We start from the raw sequence: 18605 nt of genomic DNA, 5'->3' as shown, positions 1-18605 counted from the left end.
GAAGATACTTTAAAAATCCTCTCCAGCTGGCATTTTTTTAGAGCTCCCAACTCCATCTCCCAGGTTAGCTTTTGGGCTAACATTGGTTTTTCTCTCATTATTCTCTGATCCATATCCACCCTTTTCCTTTCAGACAACACCCAAGACACCACTATGGTCTCACACATTATAGCTCCTAGGATTATTTTATTCTGAATTCATGTTTTTCTTGCAATATGTTACAAACCAATTCCAAATCATTTGCAGGGCTCTGTGAGAAATTACAATAGTTTGCGTCAGTTGATTTTTTCTTAAACCTGTCAACTCCCAGGAAAGATGTTACCCTGATTTCTTTTCAGAGGTTTCTCTTGAGTTGATGACATGTCTCCCTCCCTGATTCTTGATCTTTTAAACATCATCTGAATGCAGCACAGGACTCCAGAAGTGCAGATCTAGCGTGGTTTCCTCACAGTTGGCTAGAGCCAGCGTGTTCTCAGTAGTGTACAAGCAGCTAAAGAAACTGATTGTTAAGGGATTCAGAGTTAGACCCAGAGAGCCTTGCAGATCAGAGCTAGTAAAAAACCAAACCCTTTGCCGTTGAGTCGATTCCCACTTACAGTAACCCTATAGGACAGAGTAGAACTGCCTCATAGAGTTGCCAAGGAGTTGCTGGTGGATTCAAGCTGCTGACCTTTTGGTTAGCTGCTAGGCTCTTAACCACTGCACCACCAGATCAGAGCCAGGAAAGAGAAAGAGCCAGGTCAGTTCTGAGACAGGTAGAGGAGGATACAAGATCAGAGAGACCAGCACATCCCCTAGGAGTCAGGCAAGGCAGGAGCTGAGCTAATGGCTGTTTGTTATTGCTGTTAGCTGCCCTTGAGTTGGCCCCTGACTCATCTGGCAACACCATGCACCACGGAATGAAGTGCTGCTGGATCCTGTGCCATCCCCAGGATCAGCTGCAGATCAGACCTTTGGGATCCAAAGGGTTTTCACTGGCTACTTTTCAGAAGTAGATCACCAGGCCTTTCTTCCTAGTTCCTCTTAGTCTGAAGCTCCTCCGAAACCTCTTCAGCATCTTAGCTCACCCAAACCTCCACTGACAGATGGGTGGTGGCTGCGCATTGGGTGCTTTGACCAGGAATCAAACCTGGGTCTTCTGCATAGAAGGCGAGAATTCAGCCACTGAACCGTCCAAAACCGAAAGGTGAGAAAGAACACAAAACAAAGTAACCAGCAAATTACAAGTGGTTCTTCTATGAAGGAGAACATATATTAAGCCCGTGGCCCCATCAGGCTTGAAGAAGCGGCTGGGTGTTTCCTCGGACAGTGACACAGTGGCTGCATACTGATTTGAGTGGTAATACGGTCCATGACATTCACGGCAGAGTGGGTGTTGATGCTGAGGGACCCGGTCCCTAAAGGCCACCCTTGACCTGGCACTCATCGGGCTACCCTGGGCCCCTCAACCCCAGTTGGCCAAGCTCATAGCCCACTCCCCCCAGGTGCTTTTCCTTCTCTCCCCTTTAACTCCCCTGAGAAAAAGGCCAAAGCAAAGGGAAGAAGCTGTGAAGGCGCAAGGGAGGGATCCTCATGGGCACTGGAGAGTGGGGTGGAAGGCGGGAGCGTTCCTGAATCATCCTGCAGGATGCTGCCCTTTAAGAAGTTAATTAGGGCTTCAGTTGTTTGTGATAATGGTTATAATTATGATTACTTTAGAGATTACTTATAGCTCTTCCAGGAATCCTTCCTGCAAATCTGTGTTGTTTTCCTTTTTATTGTTGCAGCCTCTCTCCTTTTCCTCCCCCTCCTTTTCTAGCAAAATCTCACCCACCTGCTTTCCCTCTTCGCTTTCTCTTTCCCCATTTCCTGCTCTGCTTCACCCTTTCCTGTGTAGAATACTAGAATCATAGAAAGAAGGTGGAGATGCAAGTAGACTCAAGTTGACCTTGGCTAACCTCAGCCTTTACCCCAGAGAGGGGGAGTCACCGCCACAGTCACATTTGTGACAAATCAGAGATCAAGTCCCAGGACTCCTGGGGCCATCGGGTGTTTTGTTCTTTGCTCCCAACAGCTGCGGCTTCCTTCTTTTTTTTTCTTTTTTAAATTTCTTGCCTTCCTGCCTCCCTCCCACCTCTTTCTGACTCCAGGAAAGATGGGTAGGCTCCTGAGAGCTTCCCAAACAAGCAAAGCTATGTGTTTGTGGTGTGAAGAGCTTGCAAGTGGCAAGAACTACAGGCCAGAAACAGCCATCTGAAGGCCCTGTGGACTCCCTGCCCAAACACATCCCACCTGAGACCCACAGCTCTCACGCCCTCCTGTAGAGAGCACTGGAGGGGTCATTCTGGCTTGCAAAGTGAAAATTGGTTGTTCGGTGAAGGCTCCCACTGAATCCCAACTGTCAGAGTTACTGACATTATTGCAAATGGCAACTTTTCTGCTGCAAATGAAGCTGCAAATGAAATGCTGGTTTCCAGCAGAGCGCCTCCAGCTGTGTGTGAATTGTTTGCAGGCATGCACACGGCAAAGTTGGCCCTTTCCTAATCATTTATTTTTCTTGTATTTGCATAGGTCATGATCCATGCTGGGGAACCTCCTGGAACTCACCCCTACAGACCAAAGTCACAGAAATCCCTGCTTCTGTGGCTCCGTCTCTGCGTGTTGCATCCATTACCACAATGGGATCCTAAAATGCTGGAATTAGAAGAAAACCCAGCAGTCACCTCACATCCTATTCTGACGAAAATGAGACTTGGAAAAATTACAGTCTGGCATTTAGTTAATGACAAAATTAGGAGGGGGAGGAGAAAGAGTGGTGCAAATGATAATGCACTAGGCTGCTAACCAAAAGGTTGGCAGTTCGAGTCTACCCAGAGGCACCTTGGAGGAAAGCCCTGGTGACCTACTTCAAAAAAATGGAGCACAGCTCTGTTCTGACACACTTGGGGCCACCAACTCACCAACAGGTGGCTGAATGCTTGTTGAGCTTCAACTATGTGCCAGGCTTCATGCTTGAATCCTATTTAATTTTCAAGTGGGAGCTTTTACAAAGAGGGACTCTAGGGCTCTACATGGTTGAGCAAATTGACCAAGGCCACACACATACAGTAGAGGAGACAGGAAGGCAGGTGGTCTCAGCTCCAAAGCCAGATGGTTTTTTTTTTTGTTTGTTTCCAGGCCACGGTGAAAGCTTGAGAGTGCATTCTGGCTCTTGCAAGCACTTAGAGGAAAAGGAGAAAGTAAGCCCCTTCCCTAGGGTGACTTGAGCTCCACTCCCCTTGTACCGCCTAGCAGCTATTGCTTCTCTCTTGCTCTGAATTCTCCTTCACAGACCCCTAACGGTGTGTTTCCTGCAAACATTATAAAGACTGTTGGCAGCACTTTCTGAGGTCCCTTGTGCCTGTGACACCATCTCAGTCGTACAAATCAATTCGGGTTTACCATTATAAATGCCTTTACTTGTTGTTTAGCCAGAAAGCTGTGTTACCAAAAGAGGTGAGGGATCCACCAAGTGGGAAATGAATCTGAACCATTGTGATGGCACGAGGCATAGGCACCCGGATCATGATATTCATCTTTTGCTTTCTGACTTCACCTGTGTTAGTCATCTAGTGCTACTGTAACAGAAATGCCGCAAGTGGATGGCTTTAACAGAAGAAATTTATTTTCTCTAGTAGGCTAGAAGTCCAAAATTCAGGGCGTCAACTCCAGAGCAAGGCCTTCTCTCTCTGTCGGCTCTGGAGGAAAGTCCCCGCCAGTCTTCCCCTAGACTAGGAGCTTCTCTGCACAGGAACCCCAGGTCCAAAGGATGCGCTCTGCTCCTGGTACTTGTTTTTGGGGTATGTGGTCCCTCCTCTCTGCTAGCTTCCCTCTCCTTTTATCTCTTGAGATATAAAAGGTGGTGCAGGCCACAACCCAGGGACACTCCCTTTATACTGGATCAGGGATGTGACCTGGTAAGGGTATTACAATCCCACCCTAAACCTCTTTAACATAAAATTAAAATCACAAAACGGAGGACAACCACAGAATACTGGGAATCATGGCCTAACCAAGTGGATACACACATTTTTGGGGGGGACACAATTCAATCCATGACATTCCACATTTTGGCCCCCCCAAATCACATCCTTGCAACATGCAAAACATATTAAATACATCATATCATAGCAAAAGTCTTAACTCCAAGTCCAAAGTTCCAAAAATTTCTCTTCATCTGTGAAATCCAGAATACCAGTTCTTTGCTTCCAAAAGTACAATGACAGAATAAGCATAAGCTAGACATTTCCGTTATAAATGGGAGCAACTGGAAGAAAAGAAGGGGTAACAGGCACCAAGCAAGTCAGCAGAACACATTACATTAGCTATCAAGGCTGTGAAAATAATCTTCTGTTCTCTGAGATAATTTACACAATGGCCCTGCCCTCCAAGCTCTAGGTATTGGCCACCCTGTCTGGATTCTGAGTAGAGGCTCCTCTGCCCTGGGCTTCGGCTCTGCCTTCCAAGCCCACTAGGACAGCAACTCTGTTCCCTCAGCTTTAGGCCCACAATTCTCCTAGTCCATGTGAGTGGCAACTCCACCTTTAAAAACACCGGAGGCCATGGCTCCACCCTTTCAAGCCCCTGAGGTCACGGCCATACCTTTCGAGACTGAGACATCACCTTTCTAGAAAATGCAATTTCCCTTTCATAAAACCATTCAAGAGAAGTAGCTTGGCCCCTTTACTGTACTTATGATTCACCTTTAATTGTATGTTTATTCTAATCAGTATTTCCCTTCAGCTTTCTATGTTCTTAAATATGTCTAGTACTTGTACATGATGTCCCCAGGTGGCGCAAATGGTTAACATGCATGGCTACTGATGAAAAGATTGGTAGTTTGAATCCACCCAGAGGCACCTCCGAAGAAAGACCTGCAATCCACTTCCAAAAGATCACGGACATTGAAAACTCTGTGGAACACAGTTCTGCTCTGACTTACATGGGGTCACCATGAGTTGGAATCCACTCCATGGCAACTGGTTAGTTTTTGTTTTAGTACTTGTGTAATTCGCCAGCGTTAACTGAAGTAAAAATAGAACAACTTGACTAAAAGCAATATTCAAAGGTGTATTAGAAGAAAATTTCCCAGAGATGAAGAAAGGCTTGTGTATATATAGTGAAAGAATCACTGCACAGTAAAAGTGTATTGCCTTATTTTAAAAACCAACTTCTTATATGTAACACTGTTAACATTTTGGTATATCCTCATAGCCTTTGCTATTTTCACATTTTATATGACTACAGTATTATCTGGGAGTCCCTGGGTGGCACAAATGGTAAGCACTCAACTACTAGCTGAAAGATTCGTGGTTCGAACCCAGACCTGGAGATCTGCTTCCAAAAGGTCACAGCCTTGAAAACTCTATGGAGCACAGTTCTACTCTGCACACAAGGGGTCGCCATGAATCAGAACTGGCTCGGCAACAACTAACAAAAAGAGCATATTATTATCTAAAAAATCATTTTTGAAAATTCTATTCCATATGCGAGGGGTGAAAAAGCCTTTTATTTATTCTTGGGCCATTAAGAAAGGATCTGTGTTTTCTTGGGGTCCAGCATAGTGGCAGTGGTGTCTGTGGGAATTAGACTGAAAGACACTTGGAAGATGAGGGGTCTTAGTCCTGCAACCCCTTGGTAAACTACTCCACCCCACTTTAGATTTCCTCCTAAAGGTAAACTTTGAAGTTTGGGTTTTATTCTACAAAGTACTGACTCACCAGCATCTATCAGTTTTGTTTATAAAAGAAGAAAAAACAATGTGGTCGGTTAACTGACCAATTGTTGGATTGAATTATTTATAGGCAGCTGAGGGATATGAGTAACTTTCCTTAGAATGTCAGTATACAGATTGTGTGTTTCCTTGGTTATCTCCAGGAAATTCACTGGTAACTCTATGTTGGGACTTCTTCAGAAATCGACATGTCTTAAGGTAGGAGGCAGGACAGAATGAACTCTAAAGACCCTTTTATATTCTGTTAGCTTGTGTCTCTAGGGTGCCATTGGATCCACCTTTAGGCATTCATTCCGGTGTTTTATCATCATAATTAACATTGCTCTGTGGAAATAACAAGCAAGTAGGAAACCAGGGGAAAAAGAACTTAGTTACTAATGAGGACATCAATTACAATAGTGATAAACTTGCTGTCATGCCAAACATTGATCTTCACATCACTCAGCTGTTGATAGCAAACTGGAAGAAAGAAAGAAAAAATCTATAACCCTACTGCCCATTTAATTACTGTTAACTTTCAGGTGTATGTCCTTTGAGTCTTTATGCTGTGCGTGTGTTATACATGATTTTGATCATACACCATCTTTTAAATTCAGGTGTATGTCCTTTGAGTCTTTATGCCGTGCGTGTGTTATACATGATTTTGATCATACACCATCTTTTAAATTATGTATACCCACTGCCATCCCCAAAAAACCAAACTCATTGCTGTGGACTCAATTCCAACTCATAGCAGCCCTATAGGACAGAGTAAAACTGTCCCATATGGTTTCCAAGGCTGTAATCTTTATGGAAACAAGCTGCCACATCTTTCTCCCTCAGAGTGGCCGGTGGGTTAGAACTGCCAGCCTTTTTATTAACAGCCAAGTGCTTAGCCACTTGTGCTAGCAGGACATCTCCCTATACAGAATTATTGCTCAAAATGCTACCTTTCTTTTTTTTTTCTAGTATGAAAAGGAATAGATACTCCTGGCAGGCAATTTTGGAAAGCAAACAAATGTAATGAAGAAAAATTTAAGACTCTTCAAATGCTATCGCTTGGGATGATATTATTAAAAATATCTTTCCTGATTGTCGTAGTTTTTTAAAAATATTTTATTGTGTTTTAGTGAACGTTTATACAGTGAATTAGGTTCCCATTTAACAATTTTTATACAGATTGTTCTGCGACACTGGTTACAATTTTCACTATGTACCAGCAATCTCATTGTTTCCATTCTATTTGTTCTGTTTCCATTGATCTAGCTTCCCTTCTTCTCCTTGCCTTTTCATCTTTGCTTTTGGGTAAACGTTGACCCTGTGGTCTCATATAGTTGATTGTTTAAGGGACACAGTACTTATGGGTCATATTGTTTATTTTATAAGCCAATCCATTGTTTGGCTGAAAGGTGACCTCCAGGAGTGGCTTCAGCGCCAGGTTCAAAGGGTATTTTAGGGCAATGGTCTCAGGGGTTCCTCTATCTATTTCTTTTGCTCCAGACAAGTAGAGACCAATAGTTGTATCTTAAACTGCTGTTCGTAAGCTTTTAAGACCCCAGGCGCTACTCACCAAACTAGGATGGAGAACATTAACTTTATAAACTATGTTACATCAATTGAGGAAACCCTGGTGGCGTAGTGGTTAACTGCTATGGCTGCTAACCAAAAGGTCGGCAGTTTAAATCTACGAGGTGCTCCCTGGAAACTCATTGGGTTAGTTCTACTCTGTCCTACAGGGTCACCATGAGTTGGAATGGTGACTCGACAGCAATGGGTTTGGTTTTTTTATACCAGTTGAATATATTATTCCACAAGACTATGGTCCTAAGCCTTTTAATCCAGTAAAACAATCCTTCGAGTTGTTTGGATAAGTTTAGGAAGTTTCTGTGACTGGGCCCCCTCTGTGCTTTATTATATATATGGATATATATGCAGCACACTCAAACATGTATTTACATATGCCTACAGATACAGTTTTTTTTTTGTTTACAGATACACTTATACCCGTGCATGAATGCACTCACACATGACTTCCTACACACATATATGCATACACTTGTACTTATGTAACCACGCCCATATTTTTGGTTATCACTGTTGTTGCAAAATTGTTTATGTGACAGCAGTTACTGAAGTTGCCCCTTTTTCTTGTGTACTTTTTCGTGTCTTCATTTACCTTGGTTAAGCTGTGCAGGCTTCACCTATATTTGGTGTTATTGCCTTTCCTAACACTAAAAACAAGTGTCTACTATATAGAAAGTAATCCCCTCTCCCTCCCCCTCCCGCCCCTGGTAAAAAAGAATGTTTCTTCCTGTGTGCATACCTATTCTCGACTTTTTGTAATAGTGGGACCATACAGTATTTGTCCTTTTGTGATTGACTTAGTTTACTCAGCATGCTGTCCTCCAGATATGTTATAAGATGTTTTGCCTACTCCTCATTATTCTTTAGAGTTGTGTAGGATTCCAATGCATGTATGTACCACAGTTTATCCATTGATGAGCACTTAGGTGGTTTCCATCTTCTTGCTACTGTGAGTAAAGCTGCAATGAACTTAAAAAAAAACTTAGGTATGCTTATATCTACTAGTGTCACTGATCTTGTATCTCTTGGATATAAGATCACAAGTTATTTTCATTTTTAAAAAGCTATACTGTTTTCCATAGTGGTTGTACCATTTCACAATCACCCCAGCAGTGTATGCATTTGTTGTTTTCTGATTTTTTGGTCATTGCCATTTTTTACGGGGGTGAGATGGTATCTCACTGTAGTTTTGATTTCTATCTCTCTAATGGCAAATTTTCAATACTTTCCAACATTTGGTTGGATGACCTTTCTTGGGAATAGGCATAAATATGAATCTCTTCCAGACAGTTGGCCAGGTAGCTGTCTTCCAAATTTCTTGACAAAGACGAGTAAGTACTTCCAGCACTGCATCTGTTTGTTGAAACATGTCAGTTGGTATTCCATCAATTCCTGAAGCCTTGTTTTTTGCTAATGCCTTCAGTGCAGCTTGGACCACTTCCTTCAGTACTATCAGTTCCTGACCGTATGCTACCTCCTGAAATGGTTGAATGTAGATCAATTCTTTTTGGTATGGTGACTTTGTATATTCCTTCCATCTTCTTTGGGTGCTTTTTGTATTGTTTAATATTTTCCACGTAGAATCCTTCAATATTGCAACTTGAGCCTTGAATTTTTTCTTCAGTTCTTTCAGCTTGAGAAGTGCTGAACGATTTCTACCTTTTTGGTTTTCTATCTCTTTGCACATGTCATTATAATACTCTAGTTTTCTTGAGCCGCCCTTTGAAATCTTCTGTACAGCTCTTTTATTTCATCATTTCTTCCTTTTGCTTTTTTCTAATTATCAACATTCAAGAGCAACTTTCAGAGTCTCTTCTGACATCCATTTTGGTCTTCTTTTTCTTTCCTGTCTTTTCAATGACCTCTTGCTTTCTTCATTATGATATCTTTGATGTCATTCCACAACTCATCTGGCCTTCAGTCATTAGTGTTCAATGCATCAAATCTATTCTTAGGATGGTCTCTAAATTCAGGGATATACTCAAAGTCATACCTTGGCTTTTGTGGACTTATTCTAATTTTCTTCAGTTTTGATTTGAACTTGCATATGAGCAATTGATGGTCTCTTCCACAGTCAGCCCCTGGCCTTGTTCTGACTGATGATATTGAGCTTTTCTTCTGTGTCTTTCCACAGATGTAGTTGATTTTATGACTGTGTATTCTATCTGGCAGAGTTCATATGTATAGTGTATAGTCACCGTTTATGTTAGTGAAACAAGATATTTACTATGAAGAAGTCTTTGGTCTTGGAAAATTCTATCATGTGATCTCTGGCATCATTTGTATCACCAAGGCCATACTTTCCAACTAGTGATCTTTCTTCTTTATTTCCAACTTTCACATTCCAATCACCAATAATTATCAATGCATCCTGATTGCATGTTTGATCAATTTCAGAGTGCAGGAGTTGGTAAAATCCTTCAGTTTCTTCATCTTTGGCCTTAGTGGTTTGGAAGACAGCTACCTGGCCAATCGACTGAAAGAGATTCATATTTATGCCTATTCTCAAGAAAGGTGATCCAACTGAATGCAGAAATTATGAACAATATCATTAATATCACACAAAAGTAAAATTTTGCTGAAGATCATTCAAAAGAGGTGGCAACCGTGTATCGACAAGAAACTGCCAGAAATTCAAGCTGGATTCAGAAGAGGATATGGAGCCAGGGATATCATTGTTGATATCACATGGATCTTGGCTGAAAGCGGAGAATACCAGAAAGATGTTTACCTGCATTTTATTGACTATGAAAAAGAATTCATAACAAATTATGTACAATGTTGCAAAGACTGGGAATTCCAGAACACTTAATTGTGCTCGTGAGGAACTTGTACACAGATCAAAAGGCAGTCGTTTGAACAGAACAAGAGGATGCTGTGTGGTTTAAAGTCAAGAAGGGTATGTGTCAGGGTTGTATCCTTTCACCATACTTATTCAAAATGTTTGCTGAGCAAATAATCTGAGAAGCTGGACTATATGAAGAAGGATAGGGCATCAAGATTGGAGAAAGACTCATTAGCAACTTGCTTAAGCAGATAACACAACCTTGTTTGCTGAAAGTGAAGAGGACTTGAAGCACTTACTGATGAAGATCAAAGACCAAAGCCTTCAGTATGGATTACACCTCAACATAAAGAAAACAAAAGTCCTCATAACTGGACCAATAAGCAACATTATGATAAATGGAGAAAAGACTGAATTTGTCAAGGATTTCATTTTACTTGGATCCATAATCAACACTCACAGAAGCAGCAGTCAAGAAACCAAAAGATGCATTGCATTGGCCAAATCTGTTTCAAAAGACCTCTTTAAAGTGTTGAAAAGCAAAGATGTCACCTTGAGGACTAAGGTGCCCTGACCCAAGCCATGGTGTTTTCAATCACCTCATATACATGCAAAAGGTGGACAATGAATAAGGAAGACTAAAAAAGAATTGATGCCTTTGAATTGTGGTGTTGGCAAAAAATATTGAACATACCAGGGACTGCCAAAAGAATGGACACATCTGTCTTGGATGAAATACAACCAGAATGCTCCTTAGAAGCAAGAATGGTGAGACAATGTCTCACATACCTTGAGTGTGTTATCAGTAGGGATCAGTCCCTGGAGAAGGACATCATGCTTGGTAGAGGGCTAGCGAAAAAGACGAAGACCCTCAAAGAGGTGGATTGATGCAGTGGCTGCAACAATGGGCTCAAGCATGGCAGGGCTTGTGAGGATGGCACAGTACTGGGTACTGTTTTGTTCTGTTGCGCATAGGGTCGCTATGAGTCAGAACCAACTCGAAGGCACCTAATGACAACAATGATGGTTAATTAAGAGGCCTGGTGGTGTGGGGGTTAATAGCTACAGTGAGCTATGGCTGCTAACCAAAGGTTGGCAGTTAGAATCCACCAGGTGCTCCTTGGAAACCATATGTGGCAGTTCTACTCTGTCCTATAGGGTCGCTATGAGTCAGAATGGACTTGATGGTACCTAACGATAATAACAACGGCTAATGATCCTGATCATCCTTTCATGTGTTTGTTGGCAGCCTGAATGGTCTCTTTGGTGAAGTGTCTGTTCATGTCATTTTTCCCATTTTTTGATTGAATCGTCTTTTTGTTGTTGAGTTTTTGAAGTTTTCTATATGTTTTGGAGATTAGACTCTTGTCAGACAGGTCATTGCCAAAGATTTTTTCCCTGTCTGTAGGTTCTCTTTTTACTCTTTTGATAAAGTCTTTTGATGAGCATAATATTGTATTTTTAGGAGGGCCCAGTTATCTAAATTATCTTCTGTTGTCTGTGAATTTTTAGTTGGGTTTAATAGGCTATCTATGCTGAAAATTATGTCTCCTACTTTTATTCCTATGTTAACTTCCAGAAGTTTTACCTTTAACATTTAGGTCTTTGATCCATTTTGAGTTAGTTTTTGTGCATAGTGTGAAGTATGGATCCTGTTTCATTTTTCTGTAAACAGATAATCAGTTTCGCCAGCACCGTTTGTTAAAGATACTGTTTCTTCCTCATTGAATAGATTTCTACCCTTTGTCAAAAATCACCTCCTGTAGATGCACGATTTACTTCTGGGTTCTCAATTCTATTCCATTGGTCTATGTGACAGTCATTGAGCCAGTTTTAAGCTCTTCTGATTGGCTGTACAGTAAGTTTTGAGATCAGGAAGTGTGAGGTCTTCTACTTTGTTCTTTAATATTGCTTTAGGTATTTGAGCCTATTTCCTTTCCATATAAAGTTAGAGATTAGTTTTTTCCATTTCACTGAAGAATGTTGTTGGGATTTGGATTGGGATTGCTTTATATTTATAGATCACTTTGAGTAATATTGACATTTTCAAGATGTTAAGACTTTCAATACATGAGCATAGGGCGTTCTTCCATTTATGCAGGTCTTCATTTATGCTGCCTTCTTGCAGTAGTGTTTCATAGTTTTCCTTGTACAAGTCTTTTATAGTCCTGGTTAGTTTTATTCTTAGGTATTTTATCCTTTGTGGGGCTATTGTAAGTGGTATTGTTTTCTTGGTTTCCTTTTCGGAATTCTTTTTATTAGTGTAAAGGAACCCAACTGATTTTTGCATGTTGATCTTGTACCCTCTCATTTTGCTGAATCCATCTATTAGTCCCAGTAATTTCTAGTGGAGTCGCTGGGATTTTCTATGTATAAGATCATGTCATCTGAGAATAGGCATAGTTTTACTTCTTCCTTTCCAACTTAGATATGCTTTATTTCCCTTCCTTGACTTATTGCTGTAGCTAGGATTTCCAGTGCAATATTAGATAAGAGTGGTGTCTCATTTCCGTTCTGAAGAAGGATGCTCTCAATTTTTCTCCTTTGAGAATAATGTTGACTGTTGATTTTGCATGTATGCCTTTAATTATGTTGAGGAATTTTCCTTCTATTCTTATTTTTCTGAGAGTTTTTATTGGGAAAGGTGTTGGATTTCATCAAATGGCTCTTCTACATTGGTTGAAATGATTATGTGATTCTTCTCCTTTGTTATATTTATGTGGTGGATTATGCTGATTAATTTTCTAATGTTGAACCATCCTTGCATCCCTGGTATGACTTCCACTTGATCATGATGTGTGATTTTTTTGATACACTGTTGAATTCTGTTGGTTAGAATTTTGTTGAGAATTTTTGCAACTATATTTATGAGGGATATTGGTCTCTATTTTTTTTGTGTGTGTGCTGTCTTTGCCTGGCTTTGGTGTCAGGGTTATGCTGCCTTCATAGAATGAATTAGGGAGTATTCTTCCTTTTTTGTGTTCTGAGATAATTTGAGTAGAATCGCTGTCAACTTTTCTTTGAATGTTTGGTAGCAATCTCCAGTGAATCCGTATGGGCCAGGGCTATTTTTCTGTTGGGAGTTTTTTTTTTTTTTAATGGCATCATCAATTTCTTCTTTTGTTATGGTTCTGTTCAGATCTTCTACTTCTATTTTTGTAAGTTTAGGTAGGTAGTGTGGTTCTAGAAATTTGTCCATTTCTTCTAGGTTTTCGACTTTGTCGGAGTACAGTTTTTCATAATATTCTATTATGATCCTTTTTATCTCAGTTTGTTCTGTTGTAATGTCATTCATTTCATTTCTTATTTTAGTAATTTATATCTTCTCATTTTTTTCCCTTTGTCAGTTTGACCAGTGATTTATCAATTTTATTGTTCTCAAAAAAACCAACTTCTAGTCTTATTGACTCTATTGTTTTTCTGTTTTCTATTTCATTTATTTCTGCTCTGATCTTTATTATTTCCTTTCTTCTTGTTATTGTGATCTTTTGCTGTTCCTTTTCCATTTGTTCAAGTTGTCAGGCTAAGTTACTGATTTTGAACCTTTATTCTTTTTTAATGTGTGCACTTATTGCTATAAATGTTTCTCTGAGTGCTGCTTTTGCTGTGTCCCCAAAATTTTGGTAGGTTGTGTTTTCATTCTCATTTGATTCTAAGAATTTTTTTTTAAATTAACTTTTATTAAGCTTCAAGTGAACGTTTACAAATCCAATCAGTCTGTCACATATAAATTTACATACATCTTACTCCCTACTCCCGCTTGCTCTCCCCCATTGAGTCAGCCCTTTCAGTCTCTCCTTTCGTCACAATTTTGCCAGCTTCCCTCTCTCTCTATCCTCCCATCCCACCTCCAGACAAGAGTTGCCAACACACTCTCCAGTGTCCACCTGATTTAATTAGCTCACTCTTCATCAGCATCTCTCTCCCCTCCGCTGACCAGTCCCTTTCATGTCTGATGAGTTGTCTTCGGGGATGGTTCCCGTCCTGTGCCAACAGAAGGTCTGGGGAGCATTGCCGCCGAGATTCCTCTAGTCTCAGTCAGACCATTAAGTATGGTCTTTTTATGAGAATTTGGGGTCTGCAACCCACTGATCTCCTGCTCCCTCAGGAGTTCTCTGTTGTGCTCCCTGTCAGGGCAGTCATCGATTGTGGCTGGGCACCAACTAGTTCTTCTGGTCTCAGAATGATGTAGGTCTCTGGTTCATGTGGCCCTTTCTGTCTCTTGGGCTCTTAGTTGTCGTGTGACCTTGGTGTTCTTCATTTTCCTTTGCTCCAGGTGGGTTGAGACCAATTGATGCATCTTAGATGGCCGCTTGTTAGCATTTAAGACCCCAGATGCCACATTTCAAAGTGGGATGCAGAATGATTTCATAATAGAATTATTTTGCCAATTGACTTAGAAGTCCCCTCAAACTATGTTCCCCAGACCCCAGCCCCTGCTCTGCTGACCTTTGAAAAAAAAAAAAAAGCATTCATTTTATCCCGGAAACTTCTTTGCTTTTGGCCCAGTCCAATTGAGCTGACCTTCCATGTATTGAGTGTTGTCTTTCCCTTCACCCAAAGCAGTTCTTATCTACTGATTAATCAATAAAAAACCCTCTCCCTCCCTCCTTCCCTCCCTCCCCCCTTCGTAACCACAAAAGTATGTGTTCTTCTCAGTTTTTACTATTTCTCAAGATCTTATAATAGTGGTCTTATACAATATTTGTCCCTTTGTCTCTGACTAATTTTGCTCAGCATAATGCCTTCCAGGTTCCTCCATGTTATGAAATGTTTCAGAGATTCGTCACTGTTCTTTATCGATGCGTAGTATTCCATTGTGTGAATATACCACAATTTATTTACCCATTCATCCATTGATGGACACCTTGGTTGCTTCCAGCTTTTTGCTATTGTAAACAGAGCTGCAATAAACATGGGTGTGCATATATCCATTTGTGTGAAGGCTCTTGTATCTCTAGGGTATATTCCGAGGTGTGGGATTTCTGGGTTGTATGGTAGTTCTATTTCTAACTGTTTAAGATAACGCCAGATAGATTTCCAAAGTGGTTGTACCATTTTACATTCCCACCAGCAGTGTATAAGAGTTCCAATCTCTCCGCAGCCTCTCCAACATTTATTATTTTGTGTTTTTTGGATTAATGCCAGCCTTGCTGGTGTGAGATGGAATCTCATCGTAGTTTTAATTTGCATTTCTCTAATGGCTAACGATCGAGAGCATTTTCTCATGTATCTGTTGGCTGCCTGAATATCTTCTTTAGTGAAATGTGTGTTCATATCCTTTGCCCACTTCTTGATCGGGTTGTTTGTCTTTCTGTGGTTGAGTTTTGACAGAATCATGTAGATTTTAGAGATCAGGCGCTGGTCGGAGATGTCATAGCTAAAAATTCTTTCCCAGTCTGTAGGTGGTCTTTTTACTCTTTTGGTGAAGTCTTTAGATGAGCATAGGTGTTTGATTTTTAGGAGCTCCCAGTTATCTGGTTTCTCTTCATCATTTTTGGTAATGTTTTGTATTCTGTTTATGCCTTGTATTAGGGCTCCTAGGGTTGATCCTATTTTTTCTTCCATGATCTTTATCATTTTAGTCTTTATGTTTAGGTCTTTGATCCACTTGGAGTTAGTTTTTGTGCATGGTGTGAGGTATGGGTCCTGTTTCATTCTTTTGCAAATGGATATCCAGTTATGCCAGCACCATGTGTTAAAAAGACTATCATTTCCCCAATTGACTGACACTGGTCCTTTGTCAAATATCAGCTGCTCCTACGTGGGTGGATTTATATCTGGGTTCTCAATTCTGTTCCATTGGTCTATGTGCCTGTTGTTGTACCAGTACCAGGCTGTTTTGACTACTGTGGCTGTATAATAGGTTCTGAAATCAGGTAGAGTGAGGCCTCCCACTTTCTTCTTCTTTTTCAGTAATGCTTTGCTTATCCAGGGGTTCTTTCCCTTCCATATGAAATTGGTGATTTGTTTTTCTATCCCCTCAAAATATGACATTGGAATTTGGATTGGAAGTGCGTTATATGTATAGATGGCTTTTGGTAGAATAGACATTTTTACTATGTTAAGTCTTCCAATCCATGAGCAAGGTATGTTTTTCCACTTAAGTATGTCCTTTTGAATTTCTTGTAGTAGAGCTTTGTAGTTTTCTTTGTATAGGTCTTTTACATCCTTGGTTAGATTTATTCCTAAGTATTTTATCTTCTTGGGGGCTACTGTGAATGGAATTGATTTGGTTATTTCTTCTTCGGTGTTCTTTTTGTTGATGTAGAGGAATCCAAGTGATTTTTGTACGTTTATTTTATAACCTGAGACTCTTCCAAACTCTTCTATTAGTTTCAGTAGTTTTCTGGAGGATTCCTTAGGGTTTTCTGCGTATAAGATCATGTCATCTGCAAATAGTGATAACTTTACTTCCTCCTTGCCAATCCGGATACCCTTTATTTCTTTGTCTAGCCTAATTGCCCTGGCTAGGACTTCAAGTATGATGTTGAATAAGAGTGGTGATAAAGGGCATCCTTGTATGGTTCCCGTTCTCAAGGGAAATGCTTTCAGGTTCTCTCCATTTAGAGTGATGTTGGCTGTTGGCTTTGCATAAAAAAAAAAAAATGCCCTTTATTATGTTGAGGAATTTTCCTTCAATTCCTATTTTGGTAAGAGTTTTTATCATAAATGGGTGTTGGACTTTGTCAAATGCCTTTTCTGCATCCATTGATAAGATCATGTGGTTTTCATCTTTTGTTTTATTTATGTGATGGATTACATTAATGGTTTTTCTGATATTAAACCAGCCTTGCATACCTGGTATAAATCCCACTTGATCATGGTGAATTATTTTTTTGATGTGTTGTTGGATTCTATTGGCTAGAATTTTGTTGAGGATTTTTGCATCTATGTTCATGAGGGATATAGGTCTAAAATTTTCTTTTTTTATAATGTCTTTACCTGGTTTTGGTATCAGGGAGATGGTGGCTTCATAGAATGAGTTGGGTAGTATTCCGTCATTTTCTATGCTTTGAAATACCTTCAGTAGTAGTGGTGTTAACTCTTCTCTGAAAGTTTGGTAGAACTCTGCAGTGAAGCCATCCAGGCCAGGGTTTTTTTTTGTTGGAAGTTTTCTGATTACCGTTTCAATCTCTTTTTTTGTTATGGGTCTATTTAGTTGTTCTACTTCTGAATGTGTTAGTTTAGGTAGGTAGTGTTTTTCCAAGAATTCATCCATTTCTTCTAGGTTTTCAAATTTGTTAGAGTACAATTTTTCGTAGTAATCTGAAATGATTCTTTTAATTTCATTTGGTTCTGTTGTGATGTGGTCCTTCTTGTTTCTTATTCGGGTTATTTGTTTCCTTTCCTGTATTTCTTTAGTCAGTCTAGCCAATGGTTTATCAATTTTGTTAATTTTTTCAAAGAACCAGCTTTTGGCTTTGTTAATTCTTTCAATTGTTTTTCTGTTCTCTAATTCATTTAGTTCAGCTCTGATTTTTATTGTTTTCTTCTGGTGCCTGATGGGTTCTTTTGTTGCTCACTTTCTATTTGTTCAAGTTGTCGGGACAGTTCTCTGCTTTTGGCTCTTTCTTCTTTTTGTATGTGTGCATTTATCGATATAAATTGGCCTCTGAGCACTGCTTTTGCTGTGTCCCAGAGGTTTTGATAGGAAGTATTTTCATTCTTGTTGCTTTCTAAGAATTTCCTTATTCCCTCCTTGATGTCTTCTATAACCCAGTCTTTTTTCAGGAGGGTATTGTTCATTTTCCAAGTATTTGATTTCTTTTCCCTAGTTTTTCTGTTATTGATTTCTATTTTTATTGCCTTGTGGTCTGAGAAGATGCTTTGTAATATTTCGATGTTTTGGACTCTGCAAAGGTTTTATGACCTAATATGTGGTCTATTCTAGAGAATGTTCCATGTGCGCTAGAAAAAAAAGTATAGTTTGCAGCAGTTGGGTGGAGAGTTCTGTATAAGTCAATGAGGTCAAGTTGGTTGATTGTTGTAAGTAGGTCTTCCGTGTCTCTATTGAGCTTCTTGCTGGATGTCCTGTCCTTCTCCGAAAGTGGTGTGTTGAAGTCTCCTACTATAATTGTGGAGGTGTCTATCTCACTTTTCAGTTCTGTTGAAGTTTGATTTATGTATCTTGCAGCCCTGTCATTGGGTGCATAAATATTTAATATGGTTATGTCTTCCTGATCAATTGTCCCTTTTATCATTATATAGTGTCCTTCTTTATCCTTTGTGGTAGATTTAAGTCTAAAGTCTATTTTGTCAGAAATTAATATTGCTACTCCTCTTCTTTTTTGCTTATTGTTTGCTTGATATATTTTTTTCCATCCTTTGAGTTTTAGTTTGTTTGTGTCTCTAAGTCTAAGGTGTGTCTCTTGTAGGCAGCATATAGATGGATCGTGTTTCTTTATCCAGTCCGTGACCCTCTGTCTCTTTATTGGTGCATTTAGTCCATTTACATTCAGCGTAATTATAGATAAATAAGTTTTTAGTGCTGTTACTTTGATG

This window comes from Loxodonta africana, chromosome 18 (assembly GCF_030014295.1).
Source record: "Loxodonta africana isolate mLoxAfr1 chromosome 18, mLoxAfr1.hap2, whole genome shotgun sequence".
Taxonomy (NCBI): domain Eukaryota; kingdom Metazoa; phylum Chordata; class Mammalia; order Proboscidea; family Elephantidae; genus Loxodonta; species Loxodonta africana.
Note: the sequence above shows the minus strand (reverse complement) of the source record.